The sequence below is a fragment of the Leucoraja erinacea genome, chromosome 2, assembly GCF_028641065.1.
Source record: "Leucoraja erinacea ecotype New England chromosome 2, Leri_hhj_1, whole genome shotgun sequence".
In the NCBI taxonomy this organism is placed as follows: domain Eukaryota; kingdom Metazoa; phylum Chordata; class Chondrichthyes; order Rajiformes; family Rajidae; genus Leucoraja; species Leucoraja erinaceus.
The window spans coordinates 39,024,552-39,039,455 of record NC_073378.1 but is presented as its reverse complement, the minus strand read 5'-3'; the positions used below and the strand labels follow the sequence as shown (position 1 = coordinate 39,039,455).

The 14,904-nt window shown below is 42.0% G+C and overlaps 1 pseudogene; it reads right to left on the bottom strand.

Moving 5' to 3' along the window:
• Positions 1–14,904, bottom strand: part of LOC129709016 (alpha-2,8-sialyltransferase 8F-like) — a 72,167-nt pseudogene that overhangs the window by 15,070 nt on the left and 42,193 nt on the right.

The window sequence follows — 14,904 nt, the reverse complement described above, 5'->3', positions numbered from 1 at the left end:
TCCCCCGACATCAGTCTGAAGAAGTGTCTTGACCCAAAAGGGTCTCACCCATTCCTTCTCTCCAGAGATGCTGTCTGTCCCGCTGAGTTACTCCAGATTTTTGTGTCTATCTTAAGCTGCAAAATATGGTGTGTTCAAATCTTAAATATATCTATGGGCTCTAACATACAAACAATTGAAATCTTTGAACCTTCAATTTCCCCACGCAAAAGAATAAGTTACTCTTTAAATAAATTGGAACGGCAGAGGGGGCACTATCCTGTGTGGTATGGCTGCCCAGCCTGCAACTGTTCGTTTTTCACTCTTTTTTAAATTTTTAGTGAGTTTTAGTGTTTTGTTTTTTGGAGCTCTAGTCTTTTTTATGTGGGGGGATGGGGGGGTGGGGGGAGGGAGAAACTACCTTTCAGGGTCCCTACCTGGTCAGAGAGGCAGCTTTTCTCCGGGCTGCACTTTCAACCCGTCCTCGCGGCCTACCAGCAGGCCTGGAGCGGCGTTTCCTGAGGGGACCGCCCAGTATCTCGGCTTCGGCGGCGGCACAGCGCTGGAGCGCTATTGCGGAGTTGGCGATGCCTTGTCCGGGTCGCCGCGCTGGAGCTCCGGTGAGCTGAAGACCACTGATGAAACATCGCGGAGCTGCTGGTCTGAGGAGCGGCCAGCTGTGGGCGGCTGCGCTGAACTTTTCATCAGGAGCCTGGGATCTCTCGCCGAGATCGGCAGTGGTGGAGCTCCATCCGGTGTGGCCTTGTTGTCTTCGGAAGCCGCGGTCTCTGGTAAGGGAAGCGGCCATTCCGGGGATCCCATGCCGCTGAGAGGATTCTCCCGACGCCGGAGCATCATCACCCGGCGAGAACGGCCTGGAACATCGGGCCTCCATAAAGGCAACTGTGGAGACCTCAATAGGCCCGACTATGGGGGGGCAGGACATGGGATGGGACTGGACATTGTGCCTTCCCTCATAATGTGAACCATTGTGGGGGGATGTTTTTATGTTTAAATGTATTTATTACTGTTATGTCTGTATTCTTTCTTTATGTGCTGCATTGGCAAGAAGCATTTCACTACACCTAGGTGTATGTGACCAATAAAATAACCTTTGAACCTTTGGATTGAACTGAATTCTGACCAGGTTGAAGCTAAGTTGAATAAGTTCCTGGAGAGGCAGATGACCAGGGTAGTTAATAAAAGAAAGGCTTCACAATGAAACAAAACCCTACTCGAGTCATATAATCATCAAGATATACAGCACAGAAACAGGCCCTTTGGCTCTACTTGTCCATGGCAACCAAGTTGGCATTCTCAGTGAGTTCCATTTGCCTGCATGTGGCCCATATCTCCTTAAACCCAGATTTATATCCAAATACCCATTGAAAGCCATAATTGGATCCAATTTTGTAGATTTCTCTCACAGCTCATTCCAGAATTGGTTACTCTATGAATGAAAAGGTTGCCTCTTATACCTCTTCTCCATTACCTGAAGCAGATACCCTTTAGTATTAGAATCCTTCAGCCTGGGAAAAAGGCTATGTGCGTTCACTTTATCTATGCCCCTCCTGTAGATGACAACCAGAACTGCAGAAATTACTTCATGCATGGTCTCACCAATGACTTGTACAGCTGCATATTGATGTACCAATGTTTGTATTCAACACTCATCCTGAGAAAAGCGAGCATTCCAAACACCTTCTCCACCACACTATGCACCAGACACAGGAACCATGCATCCCTTTTCCCAATCATTCTATTCTACAACACTCTTCAGGGCTCTACCATTGATTGTGTAAGTCCTCCCCTGATTTGACAAACCAAAGTTCAACATCTCACACTTGTCAAACTTACATTTTATTCGCCCTTCTTGGCTCTCCTACATAATTGATCGAGGTAAACTTTGATATCTTTAGACATCAGACATACAGCGCAGAAACAGACCCTTCAGCTCACTGAGTCCACGCTGACCAGCGATCACCATTTACATTAACACTATCCTACACACTGGGGAAAATGTACAATTTTACTGAAGCCAATTGACTTATAAACCTGTACATCATTTTGGAGTGTGAGAGGAAGTCGGAGCATGTAGAGAAAACCCACGTGGTCACGGGGAGAACGTACAAATTCCATACAGCCAGTACCCGATATAGTCAGGATCAAACCCGTGTCTGTAAGCCGTGCGCTGTAAGGCAGTAACTCTACCACTGCGCTACTATGCTGCCCAATGTGTGCTCCTCACTGCCTCATACACCACCAATTTTGGTATCTTTTGCAAATTCACTGACAATATTGGCCGTGCTGTCATCCAAATCAATATAGATAACATACACAGTTGATTCAGCACAGATCCTTGATCAGTCTGAAGAAGGGTCTCGACCCAAAAGGTCATGCATTCCTTCTGTCCAGAGATGCAGCCTGTCCCGCTGAGTTACCCCAGCTTTTTGTGTCTATCTTTGATTTAAACCAGCATCTGCAGTACTTTCCTACACAGATCCTTGAGGCAGTCCACTGGTCTTAGTCCTCCAATCAGTAAAAAAACACTCCGCAAATACCCTTTCACTCTTTTCTCCTTTAATATCCAATCCAATTGGCTACCTTTGAATTTCACGTGATCTAAATTTCCATCCTGAAGTCCACTTAGAAACATAGAAATTAGGTGCAAGAGTAGGCCATTCGGCCCTTCGAGCCTGCACCGCCATTCAATATGATCATGGCTGATCATCTAACTCAGTATCCTGTACCTGCCTTCTCTCCATACCCCCTGATCCCTTTAGCCACAAGGGCCACATCTAACTCCCTCTTAAATATAGCCAATGAACTGGCCTCAACTACCTTCTGTGGCCGAGAATTCCAGAGATTCACCAATCTCTGTGTGAAAAATGTTTTTCTCATAGGCAATGCTCACTGCCCTGCCCTCATCATTTCTCTGTGACCTCTTAAAAAAAATTACAGGTTTGTAAGACACAATTTCCCACGTGCAAAGGCATGCTAACTATCAATTATCCAAATGCTGACACGTCCTGTCTTTAAGAATCCCCCCCAGCAATTTTTCCACCACTGATGTTAGATCCTGTAGTTCCCTGGCTTGTTCTTGCTGCTCTTCTTAAATAATGGTACAACATTAGTCACTCTCCAGACTTTCAGAACTTCATCTGAGGCTACAGTTGATGCAAATATCCCTGCAAGAGCCTCAGCAATTTCCTCCCTAGCTTCTTACAAGGTCGTAGGAAGTTAGAGAGGAAATTGCTGAGGCTCTTGCTCCATCCCCTCTCTTTCTCTATCTCACTCGCTGCTCTTTGCACTGCTGTCTTGTGCAAGGATAAGCAGTATTTCATTGTGATTAGGGCAGCCAAGGTTGCGCAGCGGTAGAGTTGCTGCCTTACAGCGCTTGCAGTGCTGGACATCAGGTTAAATCCCGAATGCGGGTGCTGTCTGTACTGAGCTTTACCTTCTCCCCGTGGCCTGCGTGGGTTTTCTCCAAATCGTCGGTTTCCTCCCACACTCCAAAGACATACAGGTTTGTAGGTTAATTGGCTTGGTATAAATGTAAATTGCCCCTAGTGCATATAGAATAATGTGTGGGGATTACTGGTCGGTGCGGACTCGATGGGCCAAAGGGCCTATTTCCATGTGGTGTCACTAAACTAAACTAAAATGACTGATGGTTTTAATTCTCTGACAACCATAGTTATATTGTGACAGATTTGTAGAGTTGACAATAATATGTTACTTTTTCATTGCTGTGTCAAATGTCAATGTTCAACACAAAAAATAATGAATTATTTCACATAATGCAGTCAATATACTGAGCAAATGTAATATCTAGGAAGGAATTGCAGATGCTGGTTTACACCAAAGATAGACATAAAAAGCTGGAATAACACAGCGGGACAGGCAGCATCTCTGGAGCGAAGGAATGGGTGACGTTTCAGGTCAAGAACCTTTTTCAGTGAGAGCCAAGGGATAGGGAGACACAGAGATAAGGAAGGGTAAAGTGTGTGAAAACGAGACATCAAAAGAGACGAGGCTCAAGGAAAATATAGAAAAGACCATTGTTAGCAATGAGAAGGTGACAACAAAGCAAACAAAGATAAAATGTAGGGTACACAAAATTGCTGGAGAAACTCAGCGGGTGCAGCAGCATCTATGGAGCGAAGAAAATAGGCGACGTTTCGGGCCGAAACCCTTCTTCAGACTCAAAGATAAAATGTAATCGGGGACAGTCTGACTGGTGGCAAAACGGTCGTAGGAAGCGGGGTGGAAGGGGGAGGGATGGAAAGAGAGGGAAAGCAAGGGTTACTTGAAGTTAGAGAAGTCAATGTTCATACTACTGGGATGTAAGCTGCCCAAGCGAAATATGAGGTGCTGTACACAAATGTACAATTTGCTTTATGTCTGTTTGCTTTGCTCAGTCCTAATCAGTCTGAAGAGGGTCCCGACCTGAAAAGTCACCAAACCACATTCTCCAAAGATGCTGCCTGACACGTTCAGGTATTCCAGCATTACGTGTCATTTTTTAAAAACCAGCATCTGCAGTTCCTTGTGTCCAATGTTCTCTTAAATCTACTTTCAGATCCGCAGATCTCTCCACCAGGAGCAACTGACCTCCCAACCCATTCATGTACCCGAACAGACCTGAGCAGTGAGGTCAAGAATGAGACCGACTGCAACCAATGTGATCTAACCACCTCCTGTGGCTTCCCCGTACTCTCACTTTTAACTCAATTTCATTCACTTATTCTGTTATTGCACTTCAGTCAGATTACACAATATTTGTGAACTTCTGCTGCTTAACATTTGCTTTGTTTGTCCCTAATAGGCAGAATAAACGCTATAAAAATGATCTTTTTACCACAAATCCTATACCTATTTCAATCAATACCTATATATCTCCCAAAAATGTTTTTCAAAAAATTGGACTCAGACATTACAAATTTTATATGGGATTATAAATCCCATAGAATACAAAGAGCACACCTTAATAAACGAAAAGAGTTGGGTGGTCTAGCGCTCCCTAACTTTATGTAATATAATTGGACAGTAAATATTAAAAATATGATTCACCTGCTGGACAATTCTGCCCAGCAGGTGGACTGGATTGTAATGGAAAGAGAGGACTGCTCTCCGTGTAATATAGGAGCGACTCTCCTCTCACCAATACATCTGAATAACAAAAATTATAATAAAAATCCAATTATACATAGCACAATTAGAACATGGAAACAAATAAAACAGAATCTAAAATTAAGAAACCTATCTCTTTTAATACCAATAGTTAATAATCCATCGTTTAAACCATCAATTATAGACAAATCATTTATACAATGGGAAAGAATGGGAATCAAAACGCTCGGAGATCTGTATGAATTGGGAAAATTACTATCATTTCAACAACTACAACTGAAATATAATTTGAAAAATAATCAATATTTTAAATATCTTCAAATTTGTGATTATCTGAAAAAATACACAAAAGACTATCATAATATGCCTTCAGACTTACTGGATGAAGCAATGAAGACAAAGGCGGAATCAGCGAATCTAATATCGTACTTATATAACATCATCTTCAATATAGAAATACCCACAACTGATGGAATTAGAAGAGACTGGGAACAAGAATTAGCTATAAAAATTTCAAAAGAGAGCTGGGATAATCACTTATTACAGGTGCATCAATGTTCGATCAACGTACGACATACTCTCATCCAATTCAAAACATTACATAGACTATATTATTCAAAAACTAAAATAAATAAACTCTTCCCTAATGTCTCACCCATTTGTGATAATGTCTGTGTCAAGAAGCTACCATAGTGCATTCTTTTGTTTTTTGTATAAAAATAAAAAAATTCTGGAATGAAATATTTCACATCTTTACAAAATTAATTAAAATAAAACTGATACCAAAACCAGAATATCGGAAGGTAACCCTGAACTAAACGTGTTTCAGAAGAATTTACTCAATTACGGGCTAATAATGGGAAAAAAGCTCATACTTAAATTCTGGAAAAATGCGCCTACACCAACAATAAAAATGTGGATATCAAATATGTTTGAAACACTACATCTGGAAGAGATGGGATTCCTCTTAGCAGGCAAACCAGACCACTTCCAAAAGACGTGGTCTACGTTTTTGGAACTATTACAAGCATAAGGTGCAATAGTAATTTAAAAAATAAATAAATAAATACATAAATAAATAAAAGGTACCAGGATCTGGCAACGGGGGGTAAAACAAACAAAAATATCAAAACAACAAAAACAGACTTGGTTGGTAGTCCCCTTTCTGCGGAGTTTAATGTTATAATAGAGCGATTGTTTCTCATTTCTTTTTCCTTCTTTTCTAGGGTCTTCTTTCTTTCTTTAGTTCCTACTCTAACTTCTTTTCTAAGGGGCTTTCTTTTCTCAACACTCTCCTGCACCTTCACGATTCTTGCGCACTTTAACCATATAACAATTACAGCACGGAAACAGGCCATCACGACCCTTCTAGTCCGTGCCGAACACATAATCTCCCCTAGTCCCATATACCTGCGCTCAGACCATAACTCTCCATTCCCTTCCCGTCCATATAACTATCCAATTTATTTTTAAATGATAAAAACGAACCTGCCTCCACCACCTTCATTGGAAGCTCATTCCACACAGCTACCACTCTGAGTAAAGAAGTTCCCCCTCATGTTACCCCTAAACTTCAGTCCCTTAATTCTCAAGTCATGTCCCCTTGTTTGAGTCTTCCCTACTCACAGTGGGAAAAGCTATTCCACGTCAACTCTGTCTATCCCTCTCATCATTTAAAAAACCTCTATCAAGTCCCCCCTTAACATTCTGCGCTCCACAGAATAAAGCCCTAACTTGTTCAACCTTTCTCTGTAACTTAGCTGCTGAAACCCAGGCAACATTCTAGTAAATCTCCTCTGTACTCTCTCTATTTTGTTGACATCCTTCCTATAATTAGGCGACAAAAATTGTACACCATACTCCAGAATTGGCCTCACCAATGCCTTGTACAATTTTAACATTACATCCCAACTTCTATACTCAATGCTCTCATTTATAAAGGCCAGCACACCAAAAGCTTTCTTTACCACCCTATCTACATGAGATTCCACTTTCAGGGAACTGTGCACAGTTATTCCCAGATCCCTCTGTTCACCTACATTCTTCAATTCCCTACCATTTACCATGTATGTCCTATTTTGATTTGTCCTGCCAAGATGTAGCACCTCACACTTATCTGCATTAAACTCCATCTGCCATCTTTCAGCCCACTCTTCCAACTGGCATAAATCTCTCTGTAGACATTGAAACTCTACTTCATTTCCCCCAACCCCACCTATCTTAGTATCATCTGCATACTTACTAATCCAATTTACCACACCATCATCCAGATCATTGATGTACATGGCAAACAACAGTGGACCCAACACAGATCCCTGTGGCACCCCACTCGTCACTGGCCTCCAACCTGACAAACAACCATGCACCATTACTCTCTGGCATCTCCCATTCAGCCACTGTTCAATCCATCTTGCTACTCCACCATTAATACCCAACCATTGAACCTTCTTAACCAACCTTCCATAAGGAACCTTGTCAAAGGCCTTACTGAAGTCCATATACACAACATCCACTGCTTTACCCTCATCAATTTCCCGAGTAACATCTTCAAAAAATTCAAGAAGATTAGTCAAACATGACCTTCCAGGCACAAATCCATGTTGACTGTTCCTAATCAGACCCTATTTATCCAGATGCTTATATATATTATCTCTAAGTATTCTTTCCATTAATTTGCCCACCACTGACGTCAAACTAACAGGTCTATAATTGCTAGGTTTACTCTTAGACCCCTTTTTTAAACAATGGAACAACATGCGCATTACGCCAATCCTCCGGCACTATTCCCGTTTCTAATGACATTTGAAATATTTCTGCCATAGCCCCTGCTATTTCTACACTAACTTCCCTCAATGTCCTAGGGAATATCCTGTCTGGACCTGGAGACTTATCCACTTTTATATTTCTCAAAAGTGTCAGTACTTCCTCTTCTTTGATCCTCATAGTTTCCATAGCTACTCTACTTGTTTCCCTTACCTCACATAATTCAATATCCTTCTCCTTGGTGAATACCGAAGAAAAGAAACTGTTCAATATCTCCCCCATCTCTTTTGGCTCTGCAGATAGTTGTCCACTCTGACTCTCTAATGGACCAATTTTATCCCTCGTTATCCTTTTGCTATTAATATAGCGGTAGAAACCCTTCGGATTTACTTTTACCTTACTTGCCAAAGCAACCTCATATCTTCTTTTAGGTTTTCTAATTTATTTCTTAAGATTCTTTTTATATTCTTTATACTCCTCAAGCACCTCTTTACTCCATTCTGCCTATAATTATTGTAGATCTCTCTCTTTTTCCGAACCAAGTGTCCAATTTCCCTTGAAAACCATGGCTCTTTACAATTTTTACGATTTCCTTTCAACCGAACAGGGACCTAAAGATTCTGTACTCTCTTTAAAATGTAGTCCATTTCTCTTCCACATCTTTCCCATAAAACAAACTGTCCCAATTTACTCCTTTTAAATCCTTTCGCATCTCCTCAAAGTTAGCCTTTCTCCAATCAAAAATCTCAACCCTAGGTCCAGTTCTGTCCCTCTCCATAATTATATTGAAACTAATGGTATTGTGATCACTGGACCCGAACTGTTCCCCAACGCATACCTCTGCCACCTGACCCATCTCATTTCCTAACAGGAGGTCCAGCACAGCCCCTTCTCTAGTAGGTACTTCTATGTATTGCTGTAAAAAACTATCCTGCACACATTTTACAAACTCCAACCCATCCAGCCCATTTACAGAATGTGTTTCCCAGTCTATGTGTGGAAAATTGAAATCTCCCACAATCACTACCTTGTGCTTACTACTAATATCTGCAATCTCCTTACATATTTGCTCTTCAAATTCTCGCTCCCCATTTGGCGAGCTTTCTTTACTTCTATCGAGTACTTTCTTTACTTCTATCTTTTTCTTAAAGCTCAAAAAATGAAGCGGTACAAAAAATGTATTAAGACATATGTGTTGTGTAGTATTGTAATTTACCGTATTTCTAATTTAAAAAAAATTAAATTAAAAAAAAAAATTGCTTTTAAGTTTAGTTTAGAGGAAACCGGAACACTCGGAAAAAACCCATGCAGGTCACAGGGAGAATATACAAACTCCGTACAGATAGCACCCGTAGTCAAGATCGAAGCAGGGTCTCTGACGCTGTAAGGCAGCCAGCATCTCCACCACTGCGCTACCCTGTGTTTTGCTGGTGTATTTGTTGTTTCTCTCATGTATACAGAATGCTCTATGAGCTTCATGTGCACAAGGAATTTCATCATACCTTGGAGAACATGGGAATAACTAATTAATTAACTAAGATTATATTTCAAAAATGTTACCAGTTGAAATCCTATGTACAAGAGAGCCATCATTGATAAAGATTGATAGGTGTCTTGTTTACAATCAGTGTAGGATTCTACTTTACATGGCCAGAGGAAGTGGTAGTAGCAGGGACAATTCTACTTTAGATACTCGGAGAGGTACGTGGATAGCTAAGGTTTGGGAAGATATGGGCCAAGCATGGATAAATCAGATAAATGTCACATGTCTCTTTGGGTTTACTTTGAAATCCAAATTGATAATCACCTTTTTATTAGGATGGTTGGATTGCATGTCACGATGTCTGTTTTTGTACCCACGTCATTTTTATAATCTGTGAGAGGGGGAAGATTGCACCTGCAAATAAATATACATTTTAAAACAGGTTTTTAAAAAACTACTGCATTATAAGCAACTCTGAAGAATTAAAAAAAATTTAAAAACACAACTTTCTCAACAGACTTGCAAAGATAATTAATGTGATCGATGAATATTTAATTATTTAGCATAGAATTATGAAAATTATGAAATCATCTAATGGATCGTATTGGATTCCCAGCAAATTCCAGTGAGAGAGATCAATTTCAAAGTACAAGCTGAATTCATACTGAACGATATTTTCAGAACATTCCCAAGCCATGATTTGGTTCTTACCTGAATACAAAGTCAGCGCGATTTACTTCAGCTCCGCAGCTACTGTTAATTAAAATTCCTGCATTTCCAACAACGGAGCAGGTCTTATATTTGCGTTGTTTAAATGGTATTGTCTAAACAAAATCAATAAAATTGAGTTAGAATCTCTGACTGTAATAATTTATACTCCTCAAGCACCTCATTTACTCCATTCTGCCTATAATTATTGTAGATCTCCCTCTTTTTCCTGTAATGTCCCAAAGCTCATTTGAGAACTAGCTGGATACAGAACCTGTTCAGTATTTTAGATGGATTCTGTAGTTTTAGTTTTAGTGACACAGCGTAGAAATAGGCCATTTGGCCCATCGACCATCGATCACCTGGTCACCACAAATAAACACAGTTCACTAGTTCTATGTTAGAACTTTGCTTTCTACACACTACGGGTATTTTATAGAAGCCAATTAACCTGCACGTCTTTGGAATAGAAACATCGTTGCAGGAGTAGACCATTCGGCTCTTCGAGCCATTCAATGTGATCATGGCTGATCATCCACCATCAGTGCCCTGTACCTTCCTTCTCCTCTAGCCCTAAGAGCTCTATCTAATCAGAGGCCCGGGACCGTTGGAGAGTGTGGAGGAGGGTCAGGGCGGTGAGTACTTAAATCGGGCAAGGGGGTTTATTTCACAGAGGCCCGGGACCGTTGGAGAGTGTGGAGGAGGGTCAGGGCGGTGAGTACTTAAATCGGGGGCGCAGGGCTTTATTTCACAGAGGCCCGGGACCGTTGGAGCCAGTAGAGGAGGGTCAGGGCGGTGAGTACTTAAATCAGGCACGGGGCTTTATTTCACAGAGGCCCGGGACTGTTGGAGCGAGTGGAGGAGGGTCAGGGCTTTTACCGAAATCCGCAACGTTCCACACTCCATAGGGAGGGTTCTGGTGGAAGCCGCTGATTGGTGGAAGCAGACTAGAGGAAATAGCTGATTGGGTGCAACCTCAAGTTAGCATTTGTGCTTTCTGGTTAAAGCCAAGGGTACAGTGAGCTAAAGGTACAGTGCTTTTTGTTTATATAATAAAGGTGCAGTTTAAAGGTCAACAGGGAGCAGCTGTTGCGAGTCAGATACCTGCTAATTTCTCCCATGCAGTTTCTATTCTATTATACTGGTATCAGATCCAGGGTAAGGCGGGAGAATGACAGTCACAGCAGTGTACTGTTCTGGATGTCAGATGTTGGAGATCATGGTGTCGGATGGCCCTCCAGACGTCCACATCTGCACCAGGTGCAGCGAGATGGGGCTCCTAAAGGTCCGTATTAGGATCCTGGAGCAGCAGCTTGATGACCTCTGTCTGATCAGGGAGAGTGAGGAGGTCATAGAGGGGAGTTATAGGGAGGTGGTCACTCCAAAACCACGGGAGAGAGACATGTGGGTCACGCTAAGGAAGGGCAAGGGGCAGAGGCAGGAACGAGTGAGTACTCCAATGTCGGTACACCTTGCAAATAAGTACTCCTGTTTGAGTACGGATGGGGGTGACAGCCTACCCGGGGGTAGCGACAGCGGACGGGCCTCCAGCACAGAGACCGGCCCTGTTGCTCCGAAAGGTAGGGAAAAAAAGAAGAGGGCAATAGTAATTGGGGACTCTATTGTTAGGGGGTCGGATAGGCGATTCTGTGGACGCAGTCGGGAGACCAGGATGGTGGTCTGCCTCCCCGGTGCCAAGGTCTCGGACGTATCTCAATGCATCCAAGATATCCTGAAATCAGAGGGAGAGGAGCCTGAGGTCGTGGTACATATAGGTACCAATGACATAGGTAAAAAAAGGGAAGAGGTCCTGAAGGGAGGATTTAGGGAGTTGGGAGGAGAGTTAAGGAAAAGGACCAAAAAGGTAACAATCTCAGGATTACTGCCTGTGCCACGCGACAGAGAGAGTAGGAATGAAGCGAGGTGGAGAGCTAAATATTCCAGGATTTCGTTGCTTCAGGTGTGATAGAATTGGAGGGGCAAGAGGTGGAGGTGTTGCATTGCTAGTCAGGGAAGATATTACAGCAGTGCTTTGGCAGGATAGATTGGAGGGCTCATCTAGGGAGGCTATTTGGGTGAAACTGAGAAGTGGGAAAGGTGTAGCAACACTTATAGGGGTGTATTATAGACCGCCAAATGGGGAACGAGAATTGGAAGAACAAATATGTAAGGAGATAGAAGATATTAGTAGTAAGCACAATGTAGTGATTATGGGAGATTTCAACTTTCCACACATAGACTGGGAAACACATTCTGTAAATGGGCTGGATGGTTTGGAGTTTGTAAAATGTGTGCAGGATCGTTTTTTGCAGCAATACATAGAGGTACCTACTAGAGGAGGGGCAGTGCTGGACCTCCTGTTAGGAAATGAGACGGGACAGGTAGCGGAGGTATGCGTTGGGGAGCACTTCGGGTCCTGTGATCACAATACCATTAGTTTCAATATAATTATGGAGAGGGTCAGAACTGGACCTAGGGTTGAGATTTTTGATTGGAGAAAGGCTAACTTTGATGAGATGCGAGATGATTTAAAAGGAGTGAACTGGGACATTTTGTTTTAATGGAAAGATGTAGAAGAGAAATGGAGGACATTTAAAGGGGAAATTTTAAGAGTACAGAATCTTTATGTTCCTGTTCGGTTGAAAGGAAACAGTAAAAATTGGAAAGAGCCCTGGTTTTCAAGGGAAATTGGACATCTTGTTCGGAAAAAGAGGGAGATCTACAATAATTATAGGCAGCATGAAGTAAATGAGGTGCTTGAGGAGTACAAGGAATGTAATAAGAAACTTAAGAAATAAATTAGAAAAGCTAAAAGAAGATATGAGGTTGCTTTGGCAAGTAAGGTGAAAGTAAATCCAACGGGTTTCTACAGCTATATTAATAGCAATAGGATAACAAGGAATAAAATTGGTCCATTGGAGAGACAGAGTGGACAGCTATCTGCAGAGCCAAAAGAGATGGGGCAGATATTGAACAATTGTTTTTCTTCGGTATTCACCAAGGAGAATGATATTGAATTATGTGAGGTAAGGGAAACTAGTAGAGTAGCTATGGATACTATGAGGTTCAAAGTAAAAAAAGTACTGACACTTTTGAAAAATATAAAAGTGGATAATCTCCAGGTCCTGACAGGATATTCCCTAGGACATTGAGGGAAGTTAGTGTAGAAATAGCCGGGGCTATGACAGAAATATTTCAAATGTCATTAGAAACGGGAATAGTCCCCGAGGATTGGCGTACTGCGCATGTTGTTCCATTGTTTAAAAAGGGCTCTAAGAGTAAACCTAGCAATTATAGACCTGTTAGTTTGACGTCAGTGGTGGGCAAATTAATGGAAAAGATACTTAGAGATAATATATATAAGCATCTGGATAAACAGGGTCTGATTAGGAACAGTCAACATGGATTTGTGCCTGGAAGGTCATGTTTGACTAATCTTCTTGAATTTTTTGAAGAGGTTACTAGGGAAATTGACGAGGGTAAAGCAGTGGATGTTTTCTATATGGACTTTAGTAAGGCCTTTGACAAGGTTCCTCATGGAAGGTTGGTTAAGAAGGTTCAACTGTTGGGTATAAATGCAGGAATAGCAAGATGGATTCAACAGTGGCTGAATGGGAGAAGCCAGAGGGTAATGGTGGATGGCTGTTTATCGGGTTGGAGGCAGGTGACTAGTGGGGTGCCTCAGGGATCTGTGTTGGGTCCTTTGTTGTTTGTCATGTGCATCAATGATCTGGATGAAGGTGTGGTAAATTGTATTAGTAAGTATGCAGATGATACCAAGATAGGGGGTGTTGTGGATAATGAAGAGGATTTCCAAAGTCTACAGAGTGATTTAGGCCATTTGGAAAAATGGGCTGAAAGATGGCAGATGGAGTTTAATGCTGATAAATGTGAGGCGCTACACCTTGGCAGGACAAATCAAAATAGGACATACATGGTAAATGGTAGGGAATTGAAGAATACAGTTGAACAGAGGGATCTGGGAATAACCGTGCATAGTTCCTTGAAGGCGGAATCTCATATAGATAAGGTGGTAAAGAAAGCTTTTGGTATGCTAGCCTTTATAAGTCAGAGCATTGAGTATAGAAGCTGGGATGTAATGTTAAAATTGTACAAGGCATTGGTGAGACCAAATCTGGAGTATGGTGTACAATTTTGGTTGCCCAATTATGGGAAGGATGTCAACAAAATAGAGAGAGTACAGAGGAGATTTACTAGAATGTTGCCTGGGTTTCAACAACTAAGTTACAGAGATAGGTTGAATAAGTTGGGTCTTAGAAACATAGAAACATAGAAACATAGAAATTAGGTGCAGGAGTAGGCCATTCGGCCCTTCGAGCCTGCACCGCCATTTAATATGATCATGGCTGATCATCCAACTCAGTATCCCGTACCTGCCTTCTCTCCATACCCTCTGATCCCCTTGGTCACAAGGGCCACATCTAACTCCCTCTTAAATATAGCCAATGAACTGGCCTCAACTATCATCCCCCTTATCCTTAAGCTGTGACCCCTTGTCCTGGACTTCCCCAACATCGGGAACAATCTTCCTGCATCTAGCCTGTCCAACCCCTTAAGAATTTTGTAAGTTTCTATAAGATCCCCTCTCAATCTCCTAAATTCTAGAGAGTATAAACCAAGTCTATCCAGTCTTTCTTCATAAGACAGTCCTGACATCCCAGGAATCAGTCTGGTGAACCTTCTCTGCACTCCCTCTATGGCAATAATGTCCTTCCTCAGATTTGGAGACCAAAACTGCACGCAATACTCCAGGTGTGGTCTCACCAAGACCCTGTACAACTGCAGTAGAACCTCCCTGCTCCTATACTCAAATCCTC